We start from the raw sequence: 19,409 nt of genomic DNA on the forward strand, positions 1-19,409 counted from the left end.
GGGATTGCTGGGTCATATGGTAGCTCAGTTTTTAGTTTTTTGAGGAACCTCCAAACTGTTATCTATAGTGGTTTTCCTAATTTAAATTTAGACCAACAGTGTACAAGGGTTCTCTTTTCTCCACATTCTCACCAGCATTTGTTATTGCTTGTCTTTTGGATACAAGCCATTTTAACTGGGGAGAAATAATATCTTTTTGTAGTTTTGATTTGCATTTCTCTGATGATTAATGACGTTGGGTTCCTTTTCATATGCCTGTTTGCCATTTGTATGTCTTCTCCTGAGAAATGTCTATTCAGATATTTTGCCCATTTTAGATTTTTTCCTTCAGAGTTGTTTGAGCTCCTTATATATTCTGGTTATTAATCCCTTATCAGGGAGGTAGTTTGAAAATAACATAAAAAAGACAAGTTAATCTTTGTTATCACTACTATTGATCTTACATTGTTTAAATGCTAGAGTTACTGTATTTTCCAGTGCCACTTCTTCTTCCTTTACCGTTACCAACCTACAACACGTGATAGTTTTAGTATGCTAATCCTGTAGCATCTACCTAAATGTCAGCATGAAGGTACTTCTGTTCCATAATATTATACTGAGTGTCTATTTTCTAGGGCAGAAATAATGTCCTGAGTTTCTCTGCAAGCAGAGTATAAAACTTGAATAAACGTAGATTATTATAAGGCAATAGTAGAAAGTGGAAGCATGAAGGTGCTTCTATTCTATAATCTTATACTGAGTGTCTATTTTCTAGGGCAGAAAGAATGTCCTGAGTTTCCCTCCAAGCAAAGCATAAAACTTGGAAAAAGACAGATTATTGTAAGGCACTACTAGAAAGTGGGAGTGAAAGAAGCGGATGAGAAAGGGTCAGGGAAGATGGAGGTCAATATAAGGGTGCATTATTAAGGCAGCAGGAATTGACTTAGCTGGGACCTTTAAGAACTATTATATAAAAAAGTCTTTGTAGATGCCAAACCTGAATGAAACAAACAAACAAACAAAACCCAAAAAACAGTATATTTATCCGGTAACACCATCATGACCCACTGGTTTGAAGGTTGCCTCTACAGGAGATAGCAACCTCACATTTTCATGCTCTACATGAGTGTGGCCAAATGAGATTGTTTTACCAGCAAAGAGACCCTATGGCAGAAGGTGGAAAAATGCATGGCACACATTTAAGATAGAATGCAGTCAATGCAGAATAAGCCTTACTAGATCTGCCTATTAAAATTCTACATAGCCAGAGGAGATACGATATTGGAACCAAGAATGTCTGCCACAGGTAGCATAAATTATGTCTATCTATTGTCTATGTTTTATAGTTCAGGAGGCTAAGATGTTCAAGATCAAAGTGTCCATATTTGGCATCTGGTGAGGGCCTTTTTTGCTGTGTGCTTTACCTGGTAGAAGAGAAAGCACTGTCTTCTCATAGCAGAAAAGTAGAAGGCAAAACGGTAAAAAAAAAACCTAAGTTGTTCCCTCTGGCCTTTTCATAAGGCATTAATGGTTTCAAGAGGGCAGAGCCCATAGAACTTAATCACTTTCCAAAAAACCTAACCTCATTTTTTTTTTTTTTTTTTTTTTTGAGACGGAGTCTCTTGCTCTGTCGCCCAGGCTGGAGTACAGTGGCGCTATCCCAGCTCCCTGCATGCTTTGCCTCCCGGGTTCACGCCATTCTCCTGCCTCAGCCTCCTGAGTAGCTGGGACTACAGGCATCCACCACCACGCCTGGCTAATTTTTTGTATTTTTAGTAGAGACGCGGTTTCACCGTGTTAGCCAGAATGGTCTTCATCTCCTGACCTCGTGATCCGCCCGCCTAGGCCTCCCAAAGTGCTAGGATTACAGGCGTGAGCCACTGTGCCCAGCCCAAACCGCCTAACCTCTTAATACCATTACAATGAGAATTCAGCTTCAACTTTTGAATTTTGAGGACATTCAGACCACAGCATTACACACTACCTGATATTTTTCCAATATATTTTAGTTATTTCATATAACTGTATCCAAAGAAGTTTCCTAACCTAACTCTTTCTAGCTACGTTCATGTTACATACTAAAATCTGAAACTATTGAATGAATATGAAAAGAATTTTATTTACAATGACGACAAATAGGATTTTTATAGTATAGCATTTGTATAAGTTTGGCTCGTAAAAGTCTGAATTATGGAATACATGGCAAACAATAGTAGGAATTACAGTCTTTTGTTACATTTTAAAAAGCTACCAACATTGTTTTTTGAGTATGAAAAATTTGCTATGCAAGAAAGTCATTGTCATTTCATTTCCATTTCCTTTAAATTTGAGATGAGATTGATGCCAATATGGTAGTCTTAAGCATCACCATGGTTGCCTAGTTGTAAACTAGGAAACAGTGAATCAAGAAATTCTAGCCTGCTTTTTAGATAGGTAGGAAAATTATGCTTATTAAGAGTTAATCAACATTGAATCTTGAACTCTTGGTTTGTATTTTGTTTTACTGGAAACTAATTTCTGACTTGAAAAAAATTCCAATAAATATGATGAAATCTTGAATTTATAAATTGCTTATACCTGAGATTTACTCATTACTGACTCTTTACTTTTAATTCCAGTTATGACAAGCTATCCTTCTCTGGTCATGGTGGCAGTAGGACAGAATAGTATTTTCAGCATTCAACAGTTCTTTTAGTAAGTGTTATGTGCAAAGCCACAGCCTAACAGTTATGCAATAATGGTTTTACTTGAACTTTTTAAGACAAGATTTGATCACTAATTAGAAAAACCAGTTTGACTATTCACAATAGCAAAGACATGGAATTGACCTAGATGCCCATCAATGGTGGATTGGATAAAGAAAATGTAGTACATATACACCATGGAATACTATGCAGCCAAAAAAGGAATGAAATCATGTCCTTTGCAGCAATGTGGTTGCAGCTGGAGGTCATTATCCTAAATGAATTAACGCAGAAACAGAAAGACAAATATTGCATGTTCTCACTTATCAGTGGGAGCTAAATGTTAGGTACACAGGGATGTAAAGATGAGAACGTAGACACTGGGGACTCCAAAAGAAAGGAGGGAGAGAGTGGGGAAAGGGCTGAAAAATGACCTATTCTGTACTATGTTCACTATTTGGGTGACAGGTTCAGTTGAAGCCCAAACCTCAGCATCATGCAATCTATCTATTTAACAAACCTGCACATGTACTCCCAGAATATAAAACCAAAAAAAGGAAATATCAGCCTAAACAAAGAATATGACATTTTTATAGTAAGAGCAGCCATTTCATCTGACAAATGGAAATTAATAAATAAGTCACTTGATATATATTAGTTATCAGTATTAAAATAATTATGAATCACAACAAAACCTACTCAATGCTGTAATTTCAGTTCTTCATACTTGTCGTTTTATAGACCCATTTGGGCCGGTAGCAGCTTTGCACTTCCCTGAGACAGAACTCCCAGAAAGAGAGGCAGGCCACATTTTTGCTGCTCTACAACCCGCCCTCCTGTTGCCTTTAGGCTTCAGAGGAGTGCAGTGATTAGGGACTATCATGGAACCCCTAGCCAGTCCAGCCACCTTATGAAAAAGTGGCCACTGTGTTTTCCATGTGTGTCCCTAACCTTGCTGCTCCTCACTGGGCAGGGCCTCCTGACTGGGACCTAGCCACATCCCAACTAGGCTCTTGGGCAGTAGCAGCTCTGTGGTTCCCTGGGACAGAGCTCCCAGAGGGGCAGGCACGCTGCCATTTTTGCTACCCCACAACGCTCACTCCTATTTCCCTTAGGCTCAGGAGGGAGCACAGTGGTTGGGGATTGACCTGGATTCCCAGCACAGCACAGCAGCCTTATGGAAAGTGACTAGAGTGTTTTCCATGTGGGTCATATGTTGGGCTTCCAGCACAATCACCCTGCCCCACCTGAACACTTCAGTTGGTGACAGATCTGTGTTTATCTGGGGAGGAAAGCACAGAGACAACCCATAGCCCCTCTGCCATTGCAACTGCACTGGTATTGCCTTTACTGCCGTCAGGCTGGGTAAGGGGAAAAGGTTCTGGTCAGTATGCTGGAGCATCCAGCATGTTGCAGCCACCACAGAGAGAGGAGCCCAGGATCTCTTCCCTGTGAGCCCCCACCACCCAGTATTTACCAAGCAAGACCACCAGCTCTAGACCTCAGAACAGCTGTCCTACACCCAGCTGAGCATTCCCACTTCTGGTGGCTCTGTTTCCCTGGAGAAGGGTCTCCAAGAGACAATCAGCAGCCCCCCAGACACTGCCACAGCAGCAGTTTTGCCCCTGATGCCTCTGCACTGGAGAAGAAACAAAGAGCCTGAGGGCTTTAGTCTCACTTTCAGCACAACACAGTCATCATATGGAGAGGAGCCCAATCTCTTTTCCCTGTGAGCCCTAAACCATCTGCGCTTCATTAAGTGGGGCTCTCACCTCAGGTCAGAGATGCAGCCATCCTACTATCTGGCTGAACATTACCAGTAGCAGCATTTCTGCATTTCTCTGAGGTAGAGCTCTAAGAGTCAACTGAAAGCTCTGCTGCCATTGGCTCTGCAGTGGTACTGCCTTTGCTGCCCTCGGACTGGGAAAGGAGCAAAGATTCTGAGTGCTTTAATAACACCTCCAGTAAGCCACAGCCACCGTAAGGAGGACAGGCCAGTTTGTCTTCCCCGCAAATCCCCTGCACAGCCTGCTCACACCAGGCAGGGCCTCCTGGCTTGGGCCCACAATGCAGCCTTGCTGCAATAGGCTGAGGAGTTGGTAGTGGCTCTAGATTTCTATGCAGTGGAGCCACAAGAGGCAAATGAAAGGTCCTCTGCCACAGCCACCGCCAAGTTTCCTTCCCCTGCTCCCTTTAAGCTAAGGAAGGAACATAAAGCCTGAGGTCACACTAGGGCTGTTGTCTGCAGGCTGGAAGTGCCACTGTGAGATCTATAGCCAGCACTTGATTGGGAGAGGAGCCCCCACATTCAGAGCATTGAGAGAGAACACGAGTGTTATCATGAGGAAATACAGAAGAGCCACATGGCTGAGCAAGAGCTTACCTACTGGCCATTATGCTTAAGTGCCATCTACTGGGTCACAGATGAAAACTTCAACACCAAAAATACATTGCTAATATGCCACCCTGTGAAACCAAGTACAAGAACTCAGCTACAAATAAAGATCCTACACAAAGCTTTTGACCCCTAAAAACATCCAGAAAAGGAGTCAACTGACTTTACTCAAATTATGCCACAGTTGAAGGAACATCAACCTACAGAGATGAGAAGGAACCAGCACAAGAACTCTGGCAACTCAAAAAGTAGGAATGTCATTTTTCCTCCAAATGAACACGGTAGTTGCCCAGCAAGGGTTCTTAACCAGGCTTAAATGGCTAAAATAGTAGAAATAGAATTCAGAATATGGATAGGAACAAAGATTATCAAGATTCAGGAGAAAGTTGAAACCCAATCCTAGGAATCTAAGGATTATAATAAAATGATATATTGATAGACAAAATGGCCATTATAAGAAAGAACAAACTGATCTGAAAGAGCTGTAAACAACAACAACAAAAAAACACCACAAGAATGTCATCATGTGATTTCAAATATTAGCAGCAGAATAGATCACGCTGAGGAAAGAATCTTAGCGCTCAAAGACTGGTACTTTGACTAACTCAATCAGATAAAAATAAAGAAAAAAGAATAAAAAAGACTGATTAAAACCTCTAAAAAACATGGGATCATATAAACAAACCAAATCTATGACTCATTGGGATCCCTGGAAAAGATGGTGAGATGGCAAGCAACTTGGTAAACATATTTCAGTATATGAGCCATGAAAATTTTTATTTTCCATTTGCTTCCCCAACCTCACTAGAGAGACCAACAGTTAAATTCAAGGAATGCAGAGAACCCCTGCAAGGTAATACACAAGAATACCATCCCCAAGACACATAATCATCAGATTCTCAAAGGTCAAAAGGAAACAAAAAACAAAAAAGGCAGCTACAGAGAAAGGTAAGCTACCTACAATGGGAAACCAATCAGGATAACAGTGGAACTATCAGCAGAAACCCTACAAGCCAGAAAAAAATGAGAGGTCTATATTCATCATCCTTAAAGAAAAGAATTTCCAACCAAGAATTTTATATCCACCCAAACCAAGATTAATAAGCAAAGGAGAAATAAGATACTTTTCAAAAAAGCAAAAGTTAAAGGAATTTATTACCATCGTACCTGTTTTACAAGAGGTTCTGAAAAGAGTATTAAATATAGAAAGGAAAGACCATTATGAGCCACTACAAGAGCACACTTAAATGTACAGGCCATTGACACTAAAAAGCAACCAGGCAAACAAGTATGCTAATAACCAGCTAACAACACGATCACAGGATTAAATCCACACATATCAATATTAACCTTGAATGTAAATAGGCCAATTTACATTCATAATGTAAAATTCACAATTTACATACATAATGCCCCAATTAAAAAGTACAGATTGACAAGCTGGATAATGACATAAAACCCAATGGAATGCTGTCTTCAAGAGACCTATTTCAAATGCAATGACACTTATAGCCTCAAAGTCAAGGGATACAGAAAAATCTGTTAAGAAAACGGAAAATAGAAAGAAATGAAGGTAGCTATGCAACTTTCAGAAAAAAATGATTTTAAATTGAAAAAGATTAAAAAAGACAAAGAGAGGTATTACATAATGGTAAAGGGTTAAATTCAACAAGAAGACCTAACTATCCTTAACATATATGCACCCAACCCAGGAGCACTCAGATTCACAAAGCAAGTTCTTAGACACCTACAAAGAGACTTACATTACTACACAATAATATTGGGAGACTTCAACACCCATCTGACAGTATAAGACAGATCATCAAGGCAGAAAATTAACAAAGATGTTTCAAGACCTGAACTCAATACTTCACAAAATGGACCTAATAGACATGTACAGAACTCTCCACCCCAAAGTGAATATACATTTTTCTCATCACCACATAGCACATATTCTAAAACCAACCACCTAATTGAACATAAAATGATTTTCAGTGTATTAGAAAAAAAACAAAATCATACCAACCACACTCTCAAATGACCACATAATGAAAATAGAAGTCAATATAGGGTAGAGCAAGATGACAAAATAGGACGCTCTATCAATCATCCTGCTGACAAGTATACCAAGTTAACAACAATCTACACAGAAAAAAAAAAAAAAAAAACTTCATAAGAACCAAAAATTAGGCCAGCACCCACAGTGCCTGGTTTTAACTTCATATCACTGAAAGAGGCACTGAACACCACCTCTCACCCACCCCAGCAGCCACAGCACAGTGTGGAGAGTGTCTCTGGATGCTGGGGGAGGAAGAGCACAGCAATTGTGAGGCATTCAACTCAGTGCTGTCCAGTTAGATCAGAAAGAAAAACCAGACCAAACTCAGCTGATGCCCACCCATGGAGGGAGCATTTAAAACAGCCTTAACCAGAGGGAAATTGCAGTTCCTAGCAGTCTGAACTTGAGTGTCTGCAAACCTTACCAAAGAGGGCTACAACGCTCTTTGTCTCCATGTAAACTTGAAAGGCAGTCTAGGCCATAAGGACTGCAAATCTTAGATGAGTCATAGGGCTGAATTAAGCCCAGAGACAGTGGACTATGGGGACACATGACATACTCAGACAGCAGCCATGGTGGCTAAGGGAGTGCTGGCATTGCCCTTCCCCTAATCCCAGGATGCACAGTTCAAAGTTCCAAAAGAGACCATTTTCTTCTTGAGGAGAGAAGAAAGAGTGGAGAGGACTTTGTCTTGCATCTAGGATGCTAGCTCAGCCACAGTAGGATAGGGCACCAGTCAGAGTCATGAGGTCCTAGCTCCAAGACCACATTTTCAGACATATCTTGGGCCAGAAGGGAACCTGCTGCCTTGAAGAAACGGACCCAGTCCTGCCAGCATTCATTATCTGCTAACAGATGTGCCCTTGGTCCCTTAATAACTAGCAGTGATAACTAGGTACTACATTAAGGGATGTGGGTGAGTTTATGAGACTTGCTGGTTTCGGATGAGACTCAGCACATTACTAGCTCTAGGGCAAACATGTGGCTAAGGGGCAAAACACATGGCTATGGGACAAAAATCCTTCTGCTTGAGAAAAGCAGAGGGAAAAGAAAAGGGACTTTGTCTTTCACTTTAGGTACCAGCATGGCAACAAGGGAGTAGAACACCAAGTAAGATCTTGGGGTCTCGAATTTCAGGACTTTACTCTTGGATGGCATTTCTGAATCTGCCCTGGGCCAGAGGGGAGCCCACTTCCCTGAAGGGTGAGTCCCAGGACAGGTAGCAATCAAAACAAACTGTATTAAAAGACCTTGGGCCTTACGGGAATATCAGTGATAGTCTGGCAATACTCCTTGTGGCCTGGGATGGTGGTGGCTATGGGGTGAGACTCCTCTGCCTTTGAAAAGGGGAGGGAAGGGTGAGAAGAACTGCATCATGTTGTTTACGGGCCAGCTCAGCCGCAATACAATAGAACACCAGATAGACTTCTAAGGTTTTTGACTCTAGTCCCTTACTCCTGGACAGCACTTCTGAATCCACCTGGTGCCTACAGGACCTTGCCACCCTGAAGGGAAGGACTCAGGCCTGGGTGGCATTGCCACTTACTAATTGGAGAGCCACAGGGTCTTTAGCAAGCATAGTAAGTAGCCAGGGCTTGTTTACAGCAGGACGTGGGTGAGACCCAGGGCTGTGCTGCCTTCAGGTCTGACCCAGTGCAATTTTAGTGGTAGTGGCCACAGAGGTGCTTGTACCACTTCTATCCCACCTATAGGTGGCTCAGAGAGAGAGAGACAGAGAGACAGAGAGAGAGAGAGGCTCTGAATGTTTGGGAGAAAGTAAGGGACAAGAACAAGAGTCTCTGCCTGGTAATCCAGAGAATTCTCCTGGATCTTGTCCAATATCATCAAGGTGCTACCTCTATCAGTTTGCAAGAACCACAGTGTTGCTGTGCTTGGGCTGCTCCCTAAGGCAGAAACAGCTTAGATCGTAACACCCAAGTCTTTTCAAATATCTGTAAAGCCTTCCCCAAAAGGATGGCTACAGATAAGCCTAGACAGTGAAGACTACAATAAATCTTTAACTTTTAAATGCACAGATACCGAAGAACATTTACCAGAATCAACATCATCCAGAAATACCTGACATCACCAAATCAACTAAATAAGGCACCAGGGACCAAACCTGGAGAAACAGAGATATGTGATCTTCCTTTCAGATAGATATTTCAAAATAGTTTGGTTGAGGAAACTCAATGAAATTTAAGGAAACAGAGAGAAGGAATTCAAAATTGTATCAGATAAATTTAACAAAGAGATTAAAATAAAAAGATTCAAGCAGAAACCTTGGAGCTGAAAAATGCAATTATGCAATTGGCATACTGAAGAATGCATCAGAGTCCTTTAATAGTAGAATGGATCAAACAGAAGAATTAGTGAGCTTGAAGACAGGCTACTTAAAAATATACAATCAGAGAAGATAATAGAAAAATAATAAAAGGCAATTAAGCACTCCTATAAGATCTAGAAAACAGCCACAAAAAGGAAAATCTAAGAGTTTTTTGCCTCAAAGAGAAGATAGAGATAAATAGGAGTAGAAAGTTTATTCAAAAGGATAATAATAACAGATAACTTTCCAGACCTAGAGACAGATATTAATATCCAACAAAGGTATAGAACACTAAGCATATTTAACCCAAAGAAGACTATCTCAAAGCATTGAATAATTAAATTCCCAAAGGTAAAAGATAAAGCAAGGATCCTAAAAGCAGCAAAAGAAAAGAAACAAATAACACACAATGGAGTTCCAATACTTCTGGCAGCAAACTTTTCAGTGGAAACCTTACAAGCCAGAAGACAGTGGCATGATATATTTAAAATCCTGAAGGAAAAAATATTTTATGCTAAAATAGTATATCTGGTGAGAAAATTCTTCAAAGAAGAAGAAATAAAGACTTTCCCAGACAAACAAAATCTGATAGATATCATGAATACTAGACCAAACCATAAGAAATGTGAAAGGGAATACTTCTATCAGAAAGAAAAGGACATTAATGAGCAATATATAATTACCTGAAGGTACGAAACTCACTGGTAATATTAAGCACACAGAAAAATATCATAACACTGTAACTATGGTGTCTAAACTAGTCTAATCCTACATATTAAGACTAAATGATGAACCAATCAAAAATAATAACTGAAACAACTTTTAAAGATATAGTCAATACAGTAAGATATAAATAGAAACCACAAAATGCTTAAAAGCAGGGAGATAAAGTGAAGGCATAGAGTTTTTGTTAGTTTTTTTTTTTCTTTTTATTTGTTCATGTAAATAGTGGTAAGTTTTTATCAGCTTAAAATAATGGGTTATAAAGTAATATTTTCACACCTCATTGTAACCTTGAACCAAAAAAGCATACAGTGGATACACACACACAAAAGTGAGAAAATAAATCATATCACTAGAGAAAAATCACTTTCACTAGAGGAAGACAGGAAGTAAAAAAAGAGAAGACCACAAAACAACCAGAACGTAAAACAAAATTGCAAGAGTAAGTTCTTATCAACAATAACATTGAATGTAAATGGACTAAACTCTTTCATCAAAAGACATAGATTGGCTGAATAGGTAAGTAACAAGACTTATTGATCTCTTGCCTACGAGAAACAAATTTCACCTACAAAGACACACATATACTGAAAATAAAGGGATGAAAAAATATTCCATACCAATGGAAACCAAAAATGAGTAGAAGTCACTATAATTGCATAAGACAAAATAGATTTAAAGGTAAAAACTATAAGAAGAGACAAAGAACATTACTATCTAATGATAAAGGGTTCAGTTAATCAAGAGAATATAACTATTTTAAATATATATACACCCAACTGTGGAGCACCCAGATAGGTACAGGAAATATTAGTAGAGCTAAAGACAGAGATAGGCCCCAGTACAACAATAGCTGGAGATTTTAACATCCCACTTTCAGCATTGGACGGATCTTCCAGATGGAAAATCGACAAAGAAACATCAGACTTAATTTCCACTATAGACCAAATGGGTCTAACAGATATTTACAGAACATTCCAGCTGCAGAATATACATTTTTTCCTCAGTTCATGGATCCATCTCAAGGATTGACTGTACATTAGGTCACAAAACAAGTCTTAAAAATTGAGATAGAGGCCAGGCGCGGTGGCTCACGCTTGTAATCCCAGCACTTTGGGAGGCCGAGGCGGGCGGATCACGAGGTCAGGAGATCGAGACCACGGTGAAACCCCGTCTCTACTAAAAATACAAAAAATTAGCCGGGCGTGGTGGCGGGCGCCTGTAGTCCCAGCTACTCGGAGAGGCTGAGACAGGAGAATGCCGTGAACCCGGGAGGCGGAGCTTGCAGTGAGCCGAGATTGCGCCACTGCACTCCAGCCTGGGGGACAGAGCAAGACTCCGTCTCAAAAAAAAAAAAAAAAAAAAATTGAGGTAGTATCAAGCATCTTCTCTGACCACAATAGAATAAAGCTAGAAATTAATAACAGAGAAATTTTGGAAACTGTACAAATTCATGGAGATTAAACAACATGCTCCTGCATGACCAGTAGGTCAATGAAGAAATTAAGAAGGAAATTTAAAAATTCTTGAAACAATGATACTGGAAACACAGCATACCAAAACCTATGGAATAAAGCAAAAGCAGTACTAAGAGGGAAGTTTATAGCCATAAGTGCCTACCTCAAAAAAGGGGAAAAACTTCAAATGAACAATCTAATGATTAATATCTTAAAGACCTAGAAAAGCAAGAGCAAACCAATCCCAAAATTAGTAGAAGGCAGTAAATCATAAAGGTCAGAGAAGAAATAAATGAAACTGAAAAAAATTAAAAAGAAATAAATGAAATTGAAATGAGTAAAACAATACAAAAAATCAATAAAAAATAAGCTCTATTTTTTGAAAAGTTAGACAAAATTCACAAAGCTTCAGCTGGAAATCAGAAATGAGAGAGACATTACAACTGATACTGCAGAAATTCATATATAATTAATATCTGTGAATTAGCTTAACCAAAGTGAAAGATATAAATAATGAAAACTATGAAATACTGATGAAAGAAATTGAGAATTTTTTTTATGTTAAAATTTTCATTGGCAAAGAAAGTAGGCTTAAAGAAACCTATTCTTTAAAACTTGTTGAACTGTAACTTATGGTCTTGGAAATGGTGAGTTTAATAACTATTTTCTATAGGTTGAAATGTTCTTTTTACATTAAATCAAGTTTAATTTTCCATTGTAAAAATTTATATTTTAACTTTTTGGGAGAAATGCTGAAACCCCTCATTATTTTTTTAAAAAATCTATTAATTTTTACTTTCAAGTTTTTAAATATAAATTACTATCCAATACAAGTCTAGAATTTTCACATCTAGTGAGGTGATTGAACATTTTTATCATAGAATAGAGACCTTTTTATTCCTAGTAATGTTATCTGCCTTACAGCCAATTTTGCCTATGTTACTGTATCTGTAACATTTTAATATTTTTTATTGAATTTACGCTTTTACAGAAAAGTGTAATATATATAATATAGAACTCAAAGAAAGGCCACAAAGTATACATAACAACCTAATCAGGAAATCCAATATTGCCAGCGCCTCAGAAGCCCACCTATAAACTCTCCCAGTCCGTATTTCCCCACTCCCCTAAGGGTAATTCCTATCCTGACTTTTGATATCATACTTTAGTTTCTGTTGTTCTTGAACCTTATATAAATGCAATCATATAATAGGTATTCTTCCGTGTCAGTATTTTTATTTGCCTTAGCTGTAGTGTGTTCATTTAAAGTATTTTATTGTATGCATATGCTGTAATTTTTAACCATTCTACTGATGATGGACATTTAAATTGTATCAAGTTTGGAACTTTTACAAATAATACTGCTATGAACATTATTGTACTTTTCTTTGGCACACATATGCATTTTTATGTTATGTATTTACCGAGAAATAGAGTTGCCAGATAAAACACAAGATACCCAATCAAACGGGAATTTCAGATAAACGATCAAAAAAAAAAGTTAGTATATTTATGTCCCAAATATTGCATGCATGCATTTATGCTAAAAAAGTGTATTCATTGTTTATCCAAAATTCACATTAAACTGAGTTTCATGCATTTTTGTATACCAAATTTGGCAACCCTACATAGAAATACATAGTAAAAATAAAAAACAAAACCTCCCTGTGGTCAGAAAAGTATTCCATTATACTATGATATCTTCTAGAAATTTTCTTATTAGGCCTTTAGATATATAGTCTCTTGGATTAGACATTGTTGTTGTTGTTGTGAAGTTTCATTTAGTTACTTTTCATATTTTATTTTTTTTACAAATAGTTACCCAGTTATGCTAGAAAACTTTATGGAAAAAACCACTACTTCTTTGGTAGTGCACAGTCCCACCTAGGGTTTGGCCAAAATCTACTAAAATATGTGAAAATTTAAAATTGGATAACATTAAATCTGTAGATCAATTTTGGAAAAAATAAAATTTATAAAACATATAGTGCTGAAACCATAAACTTGCTATAGTTTTCCATTAATTTAGGTCATTAATTTTTCAAAATATATTTTAGAGTGGTCTGTGTCTAAGTCTTGAACATATTTTGTTGAATTTCTTTCTAAATATTTGATGTTTTTGTTGCTTTTTAAGTAGTTATATTTTTTGAAAATTTCTGTAATTAAATTATTGGAAACAATCCACTGTTTTCTCCATACATTTTTAACAATTGTGATTTTTGTAATAACTTAGCAATGTTATTCCTTACCAGATAACTGTAGAAGAATTTAAGGAAATAATCCTGCATAGTTTTATTCATTATTAAATCCACAGTACCTAGCTCAATGTATGTCACATAGTAGGCAATAAATAAATACTTGTTGCAATCTTTGCAAGAAATGCTTAACCTCCAGGATTTGAAAATTGACCCTCAGTTCCACTTACATAGAATATTTGGTTGATAGATATATTTTCAACACATAAGTACCAACCTTCAACATGTAATTACATAGTAATATTTTTCTTACAATTTTCCTATTCTAGAAACACATGGGACTGCTTAATTTAATTTAGGAGATGTGGGCATGAATGTTAAGGATTAATTACATAACACAACAGGATGAATTTGGTAAAATGATCTTTAGAATTCACCTTTCACTATTTTAACAAATAGTTAAAATACTGGGACATATGTGTACAGAAAAGCTACTAAGATTTGGTCTGTATTACTATAATCCAGAGTAAAGGCTAGATCCATCCTACAGACTTGATCAAACCTTATATTGCATTTAGTTCAGAAATCCAGATTTTTATTAGGAGTAATAGTAATAATACCTGTAAGGAGAGCAAACAAACAGGATAGGCAATGTCTAAGGAAACTATGCTTGAAAATTTTTTTCTTTTAATCAACAGAGAATGTTATATATACTCTTAAATGTCTTGAGCTCATAACAGCTTTTGTCTTACTCTTTGCTGCTCCATAGAGTAAAGAGGATCAAGGATAAAGCATTATTTAAAAAAATCTGTTTTGGATAGATAGATAAGAAACATTATAATAATTAGATTTTCCCAAAGATGAAAATGGTCTATCATTCTGCCACTCTCTCTCTTCAGCTAGAATTGCATCACCCTTGTTAGAGAATCCCTGAAATCTGTGAGTATCTCCATTATCTTTTCAATTATCAGTTTTTTTCACTGTAAACCATTAGAAAAGCATAATATTCTTTCATCTCCTAAGTTATTATTGTCTTTCAATAAACAATCAGGAAAATAATAAATGCATGATTTTGTAATCTGAAGAAGCTATGCAACCATTGTATTCTAATATATGAATACATATGTTATATTCATACACAGCATATATATGAATCTTTTTAAGGGGAATTATGGTTCATGAGCAAGACAATAACAGTTATGGTGAGTATATGAATCAAGTAAATGGAAGAAGATATTTTCTGATATCTAAAAAAGATTTGAGATTGTTCATTCTCCTTATAATTTTCTTTGAATTAAATGTTGATATGGCCTATTATATTTGAAATAACTTTGATTTTTAAAATCAGTGCAACAAAAAAACTGTTTCTGGCATTGTCTGTTCCCCTTTATATTTATTTGCAATCATAAAATCATGCATTTGTAGGCTCGTGGGTTAGTGTAGATACAGGTAATGCGATGTACCATTTTAATTTAAATGCAAAATATTTATTGCTCTTACATAAAGTCAATAATATCCATACTGGTGAATAAGTGCCACTGATCCAAATCTATTTTTTAAATTACCTACAAATTTATTATTGCTCATAACTTTATATTTCTCTAGATACTATGTAAATCTTTGAAAACAATTAGCAAATCCAAAAGCACTTTGTAAATCTATGAATTTTTAATGCTCCCTTACATGCCATCTTTCTTCTAACTTGAAAATATAATTCCCTTCAATGTCCCTTCCCTTCTCAAACCTTTTAACTTCCAGCACTAAAGACAGCTGTGCAGAACATAAATAACATATTAATTTTCATGGTCTATTAATCAGACAATACCAATGGATTTTCAACTATTTTAAATACCTTCCAATTACAGCTGAATCTCACATTGCCATTAGCTGAATATGTGGGAAAACAAACTTTGTTTGGATGACATAAAGGCCTATGAGAAAATACCATATTATCTTGAGGGTGCAGGGTTATTCCTGAAAGAGTACAGGAGGTGATTAAATGCAGGATGGAAGCAGGGAAGGGAAGTAATGAAACTATTACTCCATATAATAAACAATTATATATATTCTTCAGATTCTAATCTATTTATAGGCAAATGAATGTCTTCAGTAGAGCAGACTGATAATTGGAGTTGGAGAGAGGGCTCACAACATTATCCTTGAAGTGAGTGTCTTCACTAGAGCAGAATGATAATTAGGATGGGGAGATGGGCAAATAATATCACCCTTGACAACAACAATAATCAGAGTGAAATATATAGACATGTATCACTTCCTTAATCTCAAACTTTGGGAGCACAGTGACACCATTCAGTCCAAATCACAATCCTCCCAATAAGTACAGTGAGGCACCTTTAGGCAGTCTCACAACAAGGTACCTTAATGAATGCCTGGCTTGGAGAGGCATAACTTGGTAGGTACCTCTATATCATTGTTGATTTGTTGTTTTAATTTTTATTTTTAAATAATGTTAGAAAAAGCTAGAAAAGTGACAAAGATAGCATAAAGAATCCTTTTATGACCTCTTTCTGGATTCTGCCAATGTTAACATCTTACAGAACCACAGCAAATTTGTCAAAACAAAGAAACCAAATTTGTATATTACTATCAACTAAATTTCAGACATTTCTCCTTTATCTCTTCCAATCTGTCATGGTGTTTAGGTCTTGCCTTGTTTTTTATGATCTTCAAAATTTTTCAAATAGTTAAGAATTTAGCAATGTTGTCTTTATACATACATTACAAAAGAATAGAAGTTGGAATCGTGGGCTACTCTTCTATTCTGTCAGATATGCAGTGGCTAAGGGAGAATAATTGGGAGAGTTTAAGCTAGTGTCTTTTGTGCTGCTGCGGGTGTCAATAGAACAAGAAAATCTTTTTTAAAAAGGTAGAAACAATGGGCAGTACTGTACATATGAGTCCAATTCTCTTAACAAAACACCAAAAAAGTTGCCAAAAAAGAAAAAGCATGCAATGTGAAACAAGCACACAAAATGTTTTAAAAATAATTTTAAAATCTAAAAGAGCAAAAATCAAATAATGAGGTAAACCAAATACATATATGTATCTCAGATTATAAATGGTTTACTACTAGAATATTTTTCAGTATCATTTTTGTAATTCTACATTTAGCTATGCCTTTTCTGTACTTTCTTTGATTTCACATCATTTTGAGGTTTTTGGTAAATTCTGTGTGTCTTCCACATATGAGATACATTATTTAAAATGATAGTCATAAGATTCAGCAGATGTTAAGAAATAGGCTTGTTCACAGAAGAGATTTGAAGATTATGTAGTAATTAAGCTTTTAATTTTTTCTTTCCAGATTTAAAAAACATTCTTCCTTTCTTTCTAAAGTTAATTTTTCTAGGTATCAATTATTGAAATTTGTCTCCTAAAATACTTCAAACTATCATGCATAATTGCTTTTCTAAAAATGTTTAATTATTATGGGCAAATAATAGGTGCTTATATTCATGGGACATATGTGATGCTTTGATACAGGCATATAATATATAATCACATCAGCAAAAGTGGGGTATCTATCACCCCAAGCATTTATCATTTCTTTGTGTTAGAAACATTCACGTTTAACTCATTTAGTTATTTTAAAATATACAATAAGTTATTATTGACTATAGTCACTCAATTGTGGTGCTAAATACTAGATATCATTCATTCTGACTATATTTTGAGACCCATTAACTCTACTTCTTCCTCTCTTCCCAGCTACCCTCCCCAGCTTCTAGTGACCAAATTTCTATTCTCTTAAGCTCCCACAATACTTTCTATCTAGAATTTTTCACTACCTAAATGTCAACTGCTTATAGACAATAAAAAGTGTGTTTTGTTTTTATCTGTTTCCTCCATATTGTTTTCATTCTTTAAATCATTTGGCAAAATCTAAATGCAATTTACTGTCCTTTTATCTATTTAGAATATAGATGGAGTTATATGGTACAGTTGAAGATAAAATTTACCAGACAATCAAAGAGATGATTTTATATGGACTATTGCAATAGGGACAGGAGAACATTTTTGAACATCAAAGTGTCTCAGCAGAATGGTTTTGCCTTGACACTCTTATAGGGAGGAGTAAACAAGTTGCCGATGAGGTGCTTGTTTGTTTTGTACTTGAGTCCAACTCTCTAACCCAAAAAAGAACACCAAAGAAGTTGCTAAAAAGAAAAAGCAAATAATGAGATTATTTGCAAATACACATACCTATGTGTAATTCATATTGTAAATTTACATATTTCATATTGTAAACAGTTTAATACTAGAATAATTTTCAGTGCTGTTTTGTAAGCAGGGAACATTTGTCAGTTATTTTAACAGGAAAATGTTTATTTCTGTGCCTAGCTAGTTTCAGGGGTATAAAGAGCTTTAATACTAGCTAATTACTCATGAAACAAGAGTAAAGTTAGTTAGATGCTGACATGGTTTAGCTCTGTGTCCCCACCCAAATCTCATGCTGAATTATAATCCCCAGTGTTGGAGGTGGGGCCTGGTGAGAGGTGATTGGATCATGGGAGTGGTTTCTAATGGTTTAGCACCATCCAGCTAGTGCTGTCTCCTGATAGAGTTCTCATGAGATCTAGCCATTTAAATGTGTGTGGCACCGTTCCCTTTGCTCTCTCTCTCCTGTTGGCCATGTGAAGACTCTGGCTGCTTCCCCCTCACCTTCTGCCATAATTGTAAGTTTCCTGAGGCCTCCCTAGAAGCTGACGCCTATATAGCCTGCAGAACTGTGAGGCAATTAAGCCTCTTATACACACATATATATATATGTGTGTGTGTGTGTATATATACATATATACATATAATTACACAGTCTCAGGTCTGTCTTTATACTGGCGTGAGAACAAAACAAAATGGATCTGTATCTGTCATTTATCAACAAGTTTAAGAAACAGGGGAAAGATTTGTTTTTGGCCTTGTCATTAGCCATTATGAAAAATTCATTCTGCATCATTCTCTCCACTGAATGTTTTATCATTATTCTTGCCGTGCAATACCATATATAAGATTGACTGGATTACACATAATCATATTTTAAATTTATGCCTGCAATGTTAAGACAGGCTATATTCTCACATTTCTTCATAAATGTAGCCATTGTATGAAGTTAATGGCATTTTAGGATATGCAGAATACAGAACATCAATATTGTTCAAATATAACAATAACTTCAGTTTTCTGGGGATCTAGTAGCAGTAAAGTGTCATTTCATATGTTCAGGATATTTGCTATGTACAGCATTACCATTGTGATGTATCTTGTTGGTTTTTTATTGTCAGATAGTTCTCTCAAATGTTTTGTCTTCCCAAACTTTCAAATCAGCCTATAATTCTTCTATTTGTCTAGAGTTAACTGCTGGCAGCATATAATGTTTGTATCAGAACTTTTTCCCCAATAATTTGTGGAAGTAGTTATATTTTATAATTATGCTTGTATGTAAAGGAATGTATTTAAAGTATTAAGAGTAGATATATAATTTTAAATAACCTATAGCATGAATTCAAATACCATTACACAGTTTTGCATTTCAATAACTGTTTTGTTGACCATGCTTAGTGTATCTTTTCTTA

Source organism: Hylobates moloch, unplaced genomic scaffold (assembly GCF_009828535.3).
Source record: "Hylobates moloch isolate HMO894 unplaced genomic scaffold, HMol_V3 SCAFFOLD_6, whole genome shotgun sequence".
NCBI lineage: Eukaryota > Metazoa > Chordata > Mammalia > Primates > Hylobatidae > Hylobates > Hylobates moloch.